Raw genomic sequence first — 12215 nt, forward strand, 5'->3', positions numbered from 1 at the left:
GCGAAATTCGCACGATTTTTGCCCGCTACCGGCGAAAATAGCCCCTTTTTGGCCGCTAGCAGCGGCCAAAATTTGCGCGATTTTCGCCGTTAGCGGGCAAAAATCGGGCGAATTTCGTCGCTGGAGGGAAAAAATCGGGCGATTTTCGCCGCTAGCGGCAAAAATCGCCCGATTTTTGCCCGCCAGCTGAGAAAATCGGCCAAAAACCGCGCGATTTCAGACATTTCAAAAATTTCAAAAAACATTTCAGACATTTTGAAAACTGCAGGGGGGTTTGGGCAAAATATGACCCATCGCCGTTTACAGTAATTGGCATATTTTCGGTATGAAACGTCGTAATTTGAAACTGAAAATAGGTGCAGAGAGCCAGAATTCAGATAAAAAATCACGCTCAGGAGTCAAGTTTCCGACATTTCAGACATTTTGAAAACTGCAGGGGGGTTTGGGCAAAATATGACCCATCGCCGTTTACAGTAATTGGCATATTTTCGGTATGAAACTTCGTAATTTGAAACTGAAAATTGGTGCAGAGAGTCAGAATTCGGCTCAAAAATCACGCTCAGGAGTCAAATTTTCGACATTTCAGACATTTTAAAAACTGCAGGGGGGTTTGGGCAAAATATGACCCATCGCCGTTTTCAGTAATTGACATATTTTCGGTATGAAACGTCGTAATATGAAACTGAAAATAGATGCAGAGAGTCAGAATTCGGCTCAAAAATCACACTCAGGAGTCAAATTTCCGACATTTCAGACATTTTGAAAACTGCATGGGGGTTTGGGCAAAATATTACCCATCGCCGTTTTCAGTAATTGGCATATTTTCGGTATAAAAAGTCGTAATTTGAAACTGAAAATAGATGCAGAGAGCCAGAATTCAGATAAAAAATCACGCTCAGGAGTCAAGTTTCCGACATTTCAGACATTTTGAAAACTGCAGGGGGGTTTGGGCAAAATATGACCCATCGCCGTTTACAGTAATTGGCATATTTTCGGTATGAAACTTCGTAATTTGAAACTGAAAATTGGTGCAGAGAGTCAGAATTCGGCTCAAAAATCACGCTCAGGAGTTAAATTTCCGACATTTCAGACATTTTAAAAACTGCAGGGGGGTTTGGGCAAAATATGACCCATCGCCGTTTTCAGTAATTGGCATATTTTCGGTATGAAACGTCGTAATTCGAAACTGAAAATAGGTGCAGAGAGTCAGAATTCGGCTCAAAAATCACGCGCAGGAGTCAAATTTCCGACATTTCAGACATTTTGAAAACTGCAGGGGGGGTTTGGGCAAAATATGACCCATCGCCGTTTTCAGTAATTGGCATATTTTCGGTATAAAAAGTCGTAATTTGAAACTGAAAATAGGTGCAGAGAGTCAGAATTCGGCTCAAAAATCACGCTCAGGAGTCAAATTTACGACATTTCAGACATTTTAAAAAATGCAGGGGGGTTTGGGCAAAATATGACCCATCGCCGTTTTCAGTAATTGGCATATTTTCAGAATGAAACGTCGTAATTTGAAACTGAAAATAGGTGCAGAGAGTCAGAATTCGGCTCAAAAATCACGCTCAGCAGTCAAATTTCCGACATTTCAGACATTTTGAAAACTGCAGGAGGGTTTGGGCAAAATATGACCCATCGCCGTTTACAGTAATTGGCATATTTTCGGTATAAAAAGTCATAATTTGAAACTGAAAATAGGTGCAGCGAGTCAGAATCCGGATAAAAAATCACGCTCAGGAGTCAAATTTCCGACATTTCAGACATTTTGAAAACTGCAGGGGGGTTTGGGCAAAATATGACCCATCGCCGTTTATGGTAATTGGCATATTTTCGGTATGAAAAGTCGTAATTTGAAACTGAAAATGGGTGCAGAGAGTCAGAAATCGGCTCAAAAATCACGCTCAGGAGTCAAATTTCCGACATTTCAGACATTTTAAAAACTGCAGGGGGGTTTGGGGAAAATATGACCCATCGCCGTTTTCAGTAATTGGCATATTTTCGGAATGAAACGTCGTAATTTGAAACTGAAAATAGGTGCAGAGAGTCAGAAATCGGCTCAAAAATCACGCTCAGGAGTCAAATTTCCGACATTTCAGACATTTTAAAAACTGCAGGGGGGTTTGGGCAAAATATGACCCATCGCCGTTTTCAGTAATTGGCATATTTTCGGTATGAAACGTCGTAATTTGAAACTGAAAATAGGTGCAGCGATTCAGAATTCGACTCAAAAATCACGCTCAGGAGTCAAATTTCCGACATTTCAGACATTTTGAAAACTGCAGGGGGGTTTGGGCAAAATATGACCCATCGCCGTTTACAGTAATTGGCATATTTTCGGTATGAAACGTCGTAATATGAAACTAAAAATAGGTGCAGAGAGTCAGAATTCGGCTCAAAAATCACGCTCAGGAGTCAAATTTCCGACATTTCAGACATTTTAAAAACTGCAGGGGGGTTTGGGCAAAATATGACCCATCGCCGTTTTCAGTAATTGGCATATCTTCGGTATAAAAAGTCGTAATTTGAAACTGGAAATAGGTGCAGAGAGCCAGAATTCGGATAAAAAATCACGCTCAGGAGTCAAATTTCCGACATTTCAGACATTTTGAAAACTGCAGGGGGGTTTGGGCAAAATATGACCCATCGCCGTTTTCAGTAATTGGCATATTTTCGGTATAAAAAGTCGTAATTTGAAACTGAAAATAGGTGCAGACAGTCAGAATTCGGATAAAAAAATCACACTCAGGAGTCAAATTTCCGACATTTCAGACATTTTAAAAACTGCAGGGGGGTTTGGGCAAAATATGACCCATCGCCATTTACAGTAATTGGCATATTTTCGGTATGAAACGTCGTAATTTGAAACTGAAAATAGGTGCAGAGAGTCAGAATTAGGCTCAAAAATCACGCTCAGGAGTCAAATTTCCGACATTTCAGACATTTTAAAAACTGCAGGGGGGTTTGGGCAAAATATGACCCATCGCTGTTTTCAGTAATTGGCATATTTTCGGTATGAAACGTCGTAATTTGAAACTGAAAATAGGTGCAGAGAGTCAGAATTAGGCTCAAAAATCACGCTCAGGAGTCAAATTTCCGACATTTCAGACATTTTGAAAACTGCAGGGGGGTTTGGGCAAAATATGACCCATCGCCGTTTTCAGTAATTGGCATATTTTCGGTATAAAAAGTCGTAATTTGAAACTGGAAATAGGTGCAGACAGTCAGAATTCGGATAAAAAAATCACACTCAGGAGTCAAATTTCCGACATTTCAGACATTTTAAAAACTGCAGGGGGGTTTGGGCAAAATATGACCCATCGCCATTTACAGTAATTGGCATATTTTCGGTATGAAACGTCGTAATTTGAAACTGAAAATAGGTGCATAGAGTCAGAATTAGGCTCAAAAATCACGCTCAGGAGTCAAATTTCCGACATTTCAGACATTTTAAAAACTGCAGGGGGGTTTGGGCAAAATATGACCCATCGCCGTTTTCAGTAATTGGCATATTTTCGGTATAAAAAGTCGTAATTTGAAACTGAAAATAGGTGCAGAGAGTCGGAATTCAGCTCAAAAATCACGCTCAGGAGTCAAATTTCAGACATTTCAGACATTTTAAAAACTGCAGGGGGGTTTGGGCAAAATATGACCCATCGCCGTTTTCAGTAATTGGCATATTTTCGGTATGAAACGTCGTAATTTGAAACTGAAAATAGGTGCAGAGAGTCAGAATTCGGCTCAAAAATCACGCTCAGGAGTCAAATTTCCGACATTTCAGACATTTTGAAAACTGCAGGGGGGTTTGGGCAAAATATGACCCATCGCCATTTTCAGTAATTGGCATATTTTCGGTATAAAAAGTCGTAATTTGAAACTGAAAATAGGTGCAGAGAGTCAAAATTCGGATAAAAAATCACGCTCAGGAGTAAAATTTCCGACATTTCAGACATTTTAAAAACTGCAAGGGGGTTTGGGCAAAATATGACCCATCGCCGTTTTCAGTAATTGGCATATTTTCGGTATGAAACGTCGTAATTCGAAACTGAAAATTGGTGCAGAGAGTCAGAATTCGGCTCAAAAATCACGCTCAGGAGTCAAATTTCCGACATTTCAGACATTTTGAAAACTGCAGGGGGGTTTGGGCAAAATATGACCCATCGCCGTTTTCAGTAATTGGCATATTTTCGGTATAAAAAGTCGTAATTTGAAACTGAAAATAGGTGCAGAGAGTCAGAATTCGGATAAAAAATCACGCTCAGGAGACAAATTTCCGACATTTCAGACATTTTGAAAACTGCAGGGAGGTTTGGGCAAAATATGACCCATCGCCGTTTACAGTAATTGGCATATTTTCGGTATGAAACGTCGTAATTTGAAACTGAAAATAGGTGCAGAGAGTCAGAATTCGGCTCAAAAATCACGCTCAGGAGTCAAATTTCCGACATTTCAGACATTTTAAAAACTGCAGGGGGGTTTGGGCAAAATATGACCCATCGCCGTTTTCAGTAATTGGCATATTTTCGGTATGAAACGTCGTAATTTGAAACTGAAAATAGGTGCAGAGTCAAAATTCGGATAAAAAATCACGCTCAGGAATCAAATTTCTGACATTTCAGTCATTTTAAAAACTGCAGGGGGGTTTGGGCAAAATATGACCCATCCCGTTTTCAGTAATTGGCATATTTCCGGTATGAAACGTCGTAATTTGAAACTGAAAATAGGTGCAGAGAGTCAGAATTCGGCTCAAAAATCACGCTCAGGAGTCAAATTTCCGACATTTCAGACATTTTGAAAACTGCAGGGGGGTTTGGGCAAAATATGACCCATCGCCATTTTCAGTAATTGGCATATTTTCGGTATAAAAAGTCGTAATTTGAAACTGAAAATAGGTGCAGAGAGTCAAAATTCGGATAAAAAATCACGCTCAGGAGTAAAATTTCCGACATTTCAGACATTTTAAAAACTGCAGGGGGGTTTGGGCAAAATATGACCCATCGCCGTTTTCAGTAATTGGCATATTTTCGGTATGAAACGTCGTAATTCGAAACTGAAAATTGGTGCAGAGAGTCAGAATTCGGCTCAAAAATCACGCTCAGGAGTCAAATTTCCGACATTTCAGACATTTTGAAAACTGCAGGGGGGTTTGGGCAAAATATGACCCATCGCCGTTTTCAGTAATTGGCATATTTTCGGTATAAAAAGTCGTAATTTGAAACTGAAAATAGGTGCAGAGAGTCAGAATTCGGATAAAAAATCACGCTCAGGAGACAAATTTCCGACATTTCAGACATTTTGAAAACTGCAGGGAGGTTTGGGCAAAATATGACCCATCGCCGTTTACAGTAATTGGCATATTTTCGGTATGAAACGTCGTAATTTGAAACTGAAAATAGGTGCAGAGAGTCAGAATTCGGCTCAAAAATCACGCTCAGGAGTCAAATTTCCGACATTTCAGACATTTTAAAAACTGCAGGGGGGTTTGGGCAAAATATGACCCATCGCCGTTTTCAGTAATTGGCATATTTTCGGTATGAAACGTCGTAATTCGAAACTGAAAATTGGTGCAGAGAGTCAGAATTCGGCTCAAAAATCACGCTCAGGAGTCAAATTTCCGACATTTCAGACATTTTGAAAACTGCAGGGGGGTTTGGGCAAAATATGACCCATCGCCGTTTTCAGTAATTGGCATATTTTCGGTATAAAAAGTCGTAATTTGAAACTGAAAATAGGTGCAGAGAGTCAGAATTCGGATAAAAAATCACGCTCAGGAGACAAATTTCCGACATTTCAGACATTTTGAAAACTGCAGGGAGGTTTGGGCAAAATATGACCCATCGCCGTTTACAGTAATTGGCATATTTTCGGTATGAAACGTCGTAATTTGAAACTGAAAATAGGTGCAGAGAGTCAGAATTCGGCTCAAAAATCACGCTCAGGAGTCAAATTTCTGACATTTCAGACATTTTAAAAACTGCAGGGGGGTTTGGGCAAAATATGACCCATCGATGTTTTCAGTAATTGGCCTATTTTCGGCATAAAAAGTCGTAATTTGAAACTGAAAATAGGTGCAGAGAGTCAGAATTCGGCTAAAAAATCACGCTCAGGACTCAAATTTCCGACATATCAGACATTTTAAAAACTGCAGGGGGGTTTGGGCAAAATATGACCCATCGCCGTTTTCAGTAATTGGCATATTTTCGGTATGAAACGTCGTAATATGAAACTGAAAATAGGTGCAGAGAGTCAGAATTCGGCTCAAAAATCACGCTCAGGAGTCAAATTTCCGACATTTCAGACATTTTGAAAACTGCAGGGGGGTTTGAGCAAAATATGACCCATCGCCGTTTTCAGTAATTGGCATATTTTCGGTATAAAAAGTCGTAATTTGAAACTGAAAATAGGTGCAGAGAGCCAGAATTCAGATAAAAAATCACGCTCAGGAGTCAAGTTTCCGGCATTTCAGACATTATGAAAACTGCAGGGGGGTTTGGGCAAAATATGACCCATCGCCGTTTACAGTAATTGGCATATTTTCGGTATGAAACGTCGTAATTTGAAACTGAAAATAGGTGCAGAGAGTCAGAATTCGGCTCAAAAATCCCGCTCAGGAGTCAAATTTCCGACATTTCAGACATTTTGAAAACTGCAGGGGGTTTGGGCAAAATATGACCCATCGCCGTTTTCAGTAATTGGCATATTTTCGGTATAAAAATTCGTAATTTGAAACTGAAAATAGGTGCAGAAAGCCAGAATTCGGATAAAAAATCACGCTCAGGAGTCAAGCTTTCGACATTTCAGACATTTTGAAAACTGCAGGGGGGTTTGGGCAAAATATGAACTATCGCCGTTTTCAGTAATTGGCATATTTTCGGTATAAAAAGTCGTAATTTGAAACTGAAAATAGGTGCAGAGAGTCAGAATTCGGATAAAAAATCACGCTCAGGAGTCACATTTACTACATTTCAGACATTTTGAAAACTGCACGGGGGTTTGGGCAAAATATGACCCATCGCAGTTTACAGTAATTGGCATATTTTCGGTATGAAACGTCGTAATTTGAAACTGAAAATAGGTGCAGAGAGTCAGAATTCGGCTAACAAATCACGCTCAGGAGTCAAATTTCCGACATTTCAGACATTTTAAAAACTGCAGGGGGGTTTGGGCAAAATATGACCCATCGCCGTTTTCAGTAATTGGCATATTTTCGGTATAAAAAGTAGTAATTTGAAACTGAAAATAGGTGCAGAGAGTCAGAATTCGGCTCAAAAATCACGCTCAGGAGTCAAATTTCCGACATTTCAGACATTTTAAAAACTGCAGGGGGGTTTGGGCAAAATATGACCCATCGCCGTTTTCAGTAATTGGCATATTTTCGGTATAAAAAGTCGTAATTTGAAACTGAAAATAGGTGCAGACAGTCAGAATTCGGATAAAAAAATCACACTCAGGAGTCAAATTTCCGACATTTCAGACATTTTAAAAACTGCAGGGGGGTTTGGGCAAAATATGACCCATCGCCATTTACAGTAATTGGCATATTTTCGGTATGAAACGTCGTAATTTGAAACTGAAAATAGGTGCAGAGAGTCAGAATTAGGCTCAAAAATCACGCTCAGCAGTCAAATTTCCGACATTTCAGACATTTTAAAAACTGCAGGGGGGTTTGGGCAAAATATGACCCATCGCTGTTTTCAGTAATTGGCATATTTTCGGTATGAAACGTCGTAATTTGAAACTGAAAATAGGTGCAGAGAGTCAGAATTCGGCTCAAAAATCACGCTCAGGAGTCAAATTTCCGACATTTCAGACATTTTGAAAACTGCAGGGGGGTTTGGGCAAAATATGACCCATCGCCGTTTTCAGTAATTGGCATAGTTTCGGTATAAAAAGTCGTAATTTGAAACTGAAAATAGGTGCAGAGAGTCGGAATTCAGCTCAAAAATCACGCTCAGGAGTCAAATTTTAGACATTTCAGACATTTTAAAAACTGCAGGGGGGTTTGGGCAAAATATGACCCATCGCCGTTTTCAGTAATTGGCATATTTTCGGTATGAAACGTCGTAATTTGAAACTGAAAATTGGTGCAGAGAGTCAGAATTCGGCTCAAAAATCACGCTAAGGAGTCAAATTTCCGACATTTCAGACATTTTGAAAACTGCAGGGGGGTTTGGGCAAAATATGACCCATCGCCGTTTTCAGTAATTGGCATATTTTCGGTATAAAAAGTCGTAATTTGAAACTGAAAATAGGTGCAGAGAGTCAGAATTCGGATAAAAAATCACGCTCAGGAGACAAATTTCCGACATTTCAGACATTTTGAAAACTGCAGGGAGGTTTGGGCAAAATATGACCCATCGCTGTTTACAGTAATTGGCATATTTTCGGTATGAAACGTCGTAATTTGAAACTGAAAATAGGTGCAGAGAGTCAGAATTCGGCTCAAAAATCACGCTCAGGAGTCAAATTTCCGACATTTCAGACATTTTAAAAACTGCAGGGGGGTTTGGGCAAAATATGACCCATCGCCGTTTTCAGTAATTGGCATATTTTCGGTATGAAACGTCGTAATTCGAAACTGAAAATTGATGCAGAGAATCAGAATTCGGCTAAAAAATCACGCTTAGGACTCAAATTTCCGACATATCAGAAATTTTAAAAACTGCAGGGGGGTTTGGGCAAAATATGACCCATCGCCGTTTTCAGTAATTGGCATATTTTCGGTATGAAACGTCGTAATATGAAACTGAAAATAGGTGCAGAGAGTCAGAATTCGCCTCAAAAATCACGCTCAGGAGTCAAATTTCCGACATTTCAGACATTTTGAAAACTGCAGGGGGGTTTGAGCAAAATATGACCCATCGCCGTTTTCAGTAATTGGCATATTTTCGTTACAATAAGTCGTAATTTGAAACTGAAAATAGGTGCAGAGAGCCAGAATTCAGATAAAAAATCACGCTCAGGAGTCAAGTTTCCGGCATTTCAGACATTATGAAAACTGCAGGGGGGTTTGGGCAAAATATGACCCATCGCCGTTTACAGTAATTGGCATATTTTCGGTATGAAACGTCGTAATTTGAAACTGAAAATAGGTGCAGAGAGTCAGAATTCGGCTCAAAAATCCCGCTCAGGAGTCAAATTTCCGACATTTCAGACATTTTGAAAACTGCAGGGGGTTTGGGCAAAATATGACCCATCGCCGTTTTCAGTAATTGGCATATTTTCGGTATAAAAAGTCGTAATTTGAAACTGAAAATAGGTGCAGAAAGCCAGAATTCGGATAAAAAATCACGCTCAGGAGTCAAGTTTCCGACATTTCAGACATTTTGAAAACTGCAGGGGGGTTTGGGCAAAATATGAACTATCGCCGTTTTCAGTAATTGGCATATTTTCGGTATAAAAAGTCGTAATTTGAAACTGAAAATAGGTGCAGAGAGTCAGAATTCGGATAAAAAATCACGCTCAGGAGTCACATTTACTACATTTCAGACATTTTAAAAACTGCACTGGGGTTTGGGCAAAATATGACCCATCGCAGTTTACAGTAATTGGCATATTTTCGGTATGAAACGTCGTAATTTGAAACTGAAAATAGGTGCAGAGAGTCAGAATTCGGCTAACAAATCACGCTCAGGAGTCAAATTTCCGACATTTCAGACATTTTAAAAACTGCAGGGGGGTTTGGGCAAAATATGACCCATCGCCGTTTTCAGTAATTGGCATATTTTAGGTATAAAAAGTAGTAATTTGAAACTGAAAATAGGTGCAGAGAGTCAGAATTCGGCTCAAAAATCACGCTCAGGAGTCAAATTTCCGACATTTCAGACATTTTAAAAACTGCAGGGGGGTTTGGGCAAAATATGACCCATCGCCGTTTTCAGTAATTGGCATATTTTCGGTATAAAAAGTCGTAATTTGAAACTGAAAATAGGTGCAGACAGTCAGAATTCGGATAAAAAAATCACACTCAGGAGTCAAATTTCCGACATTTCAGACATTTTAAAAACTGCAGGGGGGTTTGGGCAAAATATGACCCATCGCCATTTACAGTAATTGGCATATTTTCGGTATGAAACGTCGTAATTTGAAACTGAAAATAGGTGCAGAGAGTCAGAATTAGGCTCAAAAATCACGCTCAGGAGTCAAATTTCCGACATTTCAGACATTTTAAAAACTGCAGGGGGGTTTGGGCAAAATATGACCCATCGCTGTTTTCAGTAATTGGCATATTTTCGGTATGAAACGTCGTAATTTGAAACTGAAAATAGGTGCAGAGAGTCAGAATTCGGCTCAAAAATCACGCTCAGGAGTCAAATTTCCGACATTTCAGACATTTTGAAAACTGCAGGGGGGTTTGGGCAAAATATGACCCATCGCCGTTTTCAGTAATTGGCATAGTTTCGGTATAAAAAGTCGTAATTTGAAACTGAAAATAGGTGCAGAGAGTCGGAATTCAGCTCAAAAATCACGCTCAGGAGTCAAATTTTAGACATTTCAGACATTTTAAAAACTGCAGGGGGGTTTGGGCAAAATATGACCCATCGCCGTTTTCAGTAATTGGCATATTTTCGGTATGAAACGTCGTAATTTGAAACTGAAAATTGGTGCAGAGAGTCAGAATTCGGCTCAAAAATCACGCTAAGGAGTCAAATTTCCGACATTTCAGACATTTTGAAAACTGCAGGGGGGTTTGGGCAAAATATGACCCATCGCCGTTTTCAGTAATTGGCATATTTTCGGTATAAAAAGTCGTAATTTGAAACTGAAAATAGGTGCAGAGAGTCAGAATTCGGATAAAAAATCACGCTCAGGAGTCAAATTTCCGACATTTCAGACATTTTAAAAACTGCAGGGGGGTTTGGGCAAAATATGACCCATCGCCGTTTTCAGTAATTGGCATATTTTCGGTATGAAACGTCGTAATTCGAAACTGAAAATTGATGCAGAGAATCAGAATTCGGCTAAAAAATCACGCTTAGGACTCAAATTTCCGACATATCAGAAATTTTAAAAACTGCAGGGGGGTTTGGGCAAAATATGACCCATCGCCGTTTTCAGTAATTGGCATATTTTCGGTATGAAACGTCGTAATATGAAACTGAAAATAGGTGCAGAGAGTCAGAATTCGCCTCAAAAATCACGCTCAGGAGTCAAATTTCCGACATTTCAGACATTTTGAAAACTGCAGGGGGGTTTGAGCAAAATATGACCCATCGCCGTTTTCAGTAATTGGCATATTTTCGTTACAATAAGTCGTAATTTGAAACTGAAAATAGGTGCAGAGAGCCAGAATTCAGATAAAAAATCACGCTCAGGAGTCAAGTTTCCGGCATTTCAGACATTATGAAAACTGCAGGGGGGTTTGGGCAAAATATGACCCATCGCCGTTTACAGTAATTGGCATATTTTCGGTATGAAACGTCGTAATTTGAAACTGAAAATAGGTGCAGAGAGTCAGAATTCGGCTCAAAAATCCCGCTCAGGAGTCAAATTTCCGACATTTCAGACATTTTGAAAACTGCAGGGGGTTTGGGCAAAATATGACCCATCGCCGTTTTCAGTAATTGGCATATTTTCGGTATAAAAAGTCGTAATTTGAAACTGAAAATAGGTGCAGAAAGCCAGAATTCGGATAAAAAATCACGCTCAGGAGTCAAGTTTCCGACATTTCAGACATTTTGAAAACTGCAGGGGGGTTTGGGCAAAATATGAACTATCGCCGTTTTCAGTAATTGGCATATTTTCGGTATAAAAAGTCGTAATTTGAAACTGAAAATAGGTGCAGAGAGTCAGAATTCGGATAAAAAATCACGCTCAGGAGTCACATTTACTACATTTCAGACATTTTAAAAACTGCACTGGGGTTTGGGCAAAATATGACCCATCGCAGTTTACAGTAATTGGCATATTTTCGGTATGAAACGTCGTAATTTGAAACTGAAAATAGGTGCAGAGAGTCAGAATTCGGCTAACAAATCACGCTCAGGAGTCAAATTTCCGACATTTCAGACATTTTAAAAACTGCAGGGGGGTTTGGGCAAAATATGACCCATCGCCGTTTTCAGTAATTGGCATATTTTCGGTATAAAAAGTCGTAATTTGAAACTGAAAATAGGTGCAGAGAGTCAGAATTCGGCTCAAAAATCACACTCAGGAGTCAAATTTCCGACATTTCAGACATTTTAAAAACTGCAGGGGGGTTTGGGCAAAATATG

This window comes from Procambarus clarkii, chromosome 45, assembly GCF_040958095.1.
Source record: "Procambarus clarkii isolate CNS0578487 chromosome 45, FALCON_Pclarkii_2.0, whole genome shotgun sequence".
Taxonomy (NCBI): domain Eukaryota; kingdom Metazoa; phylum Arthropoda; class Malacostraca; order Decapoda; family Cambaridae; genus Procambarus; species Procambarus clarkii.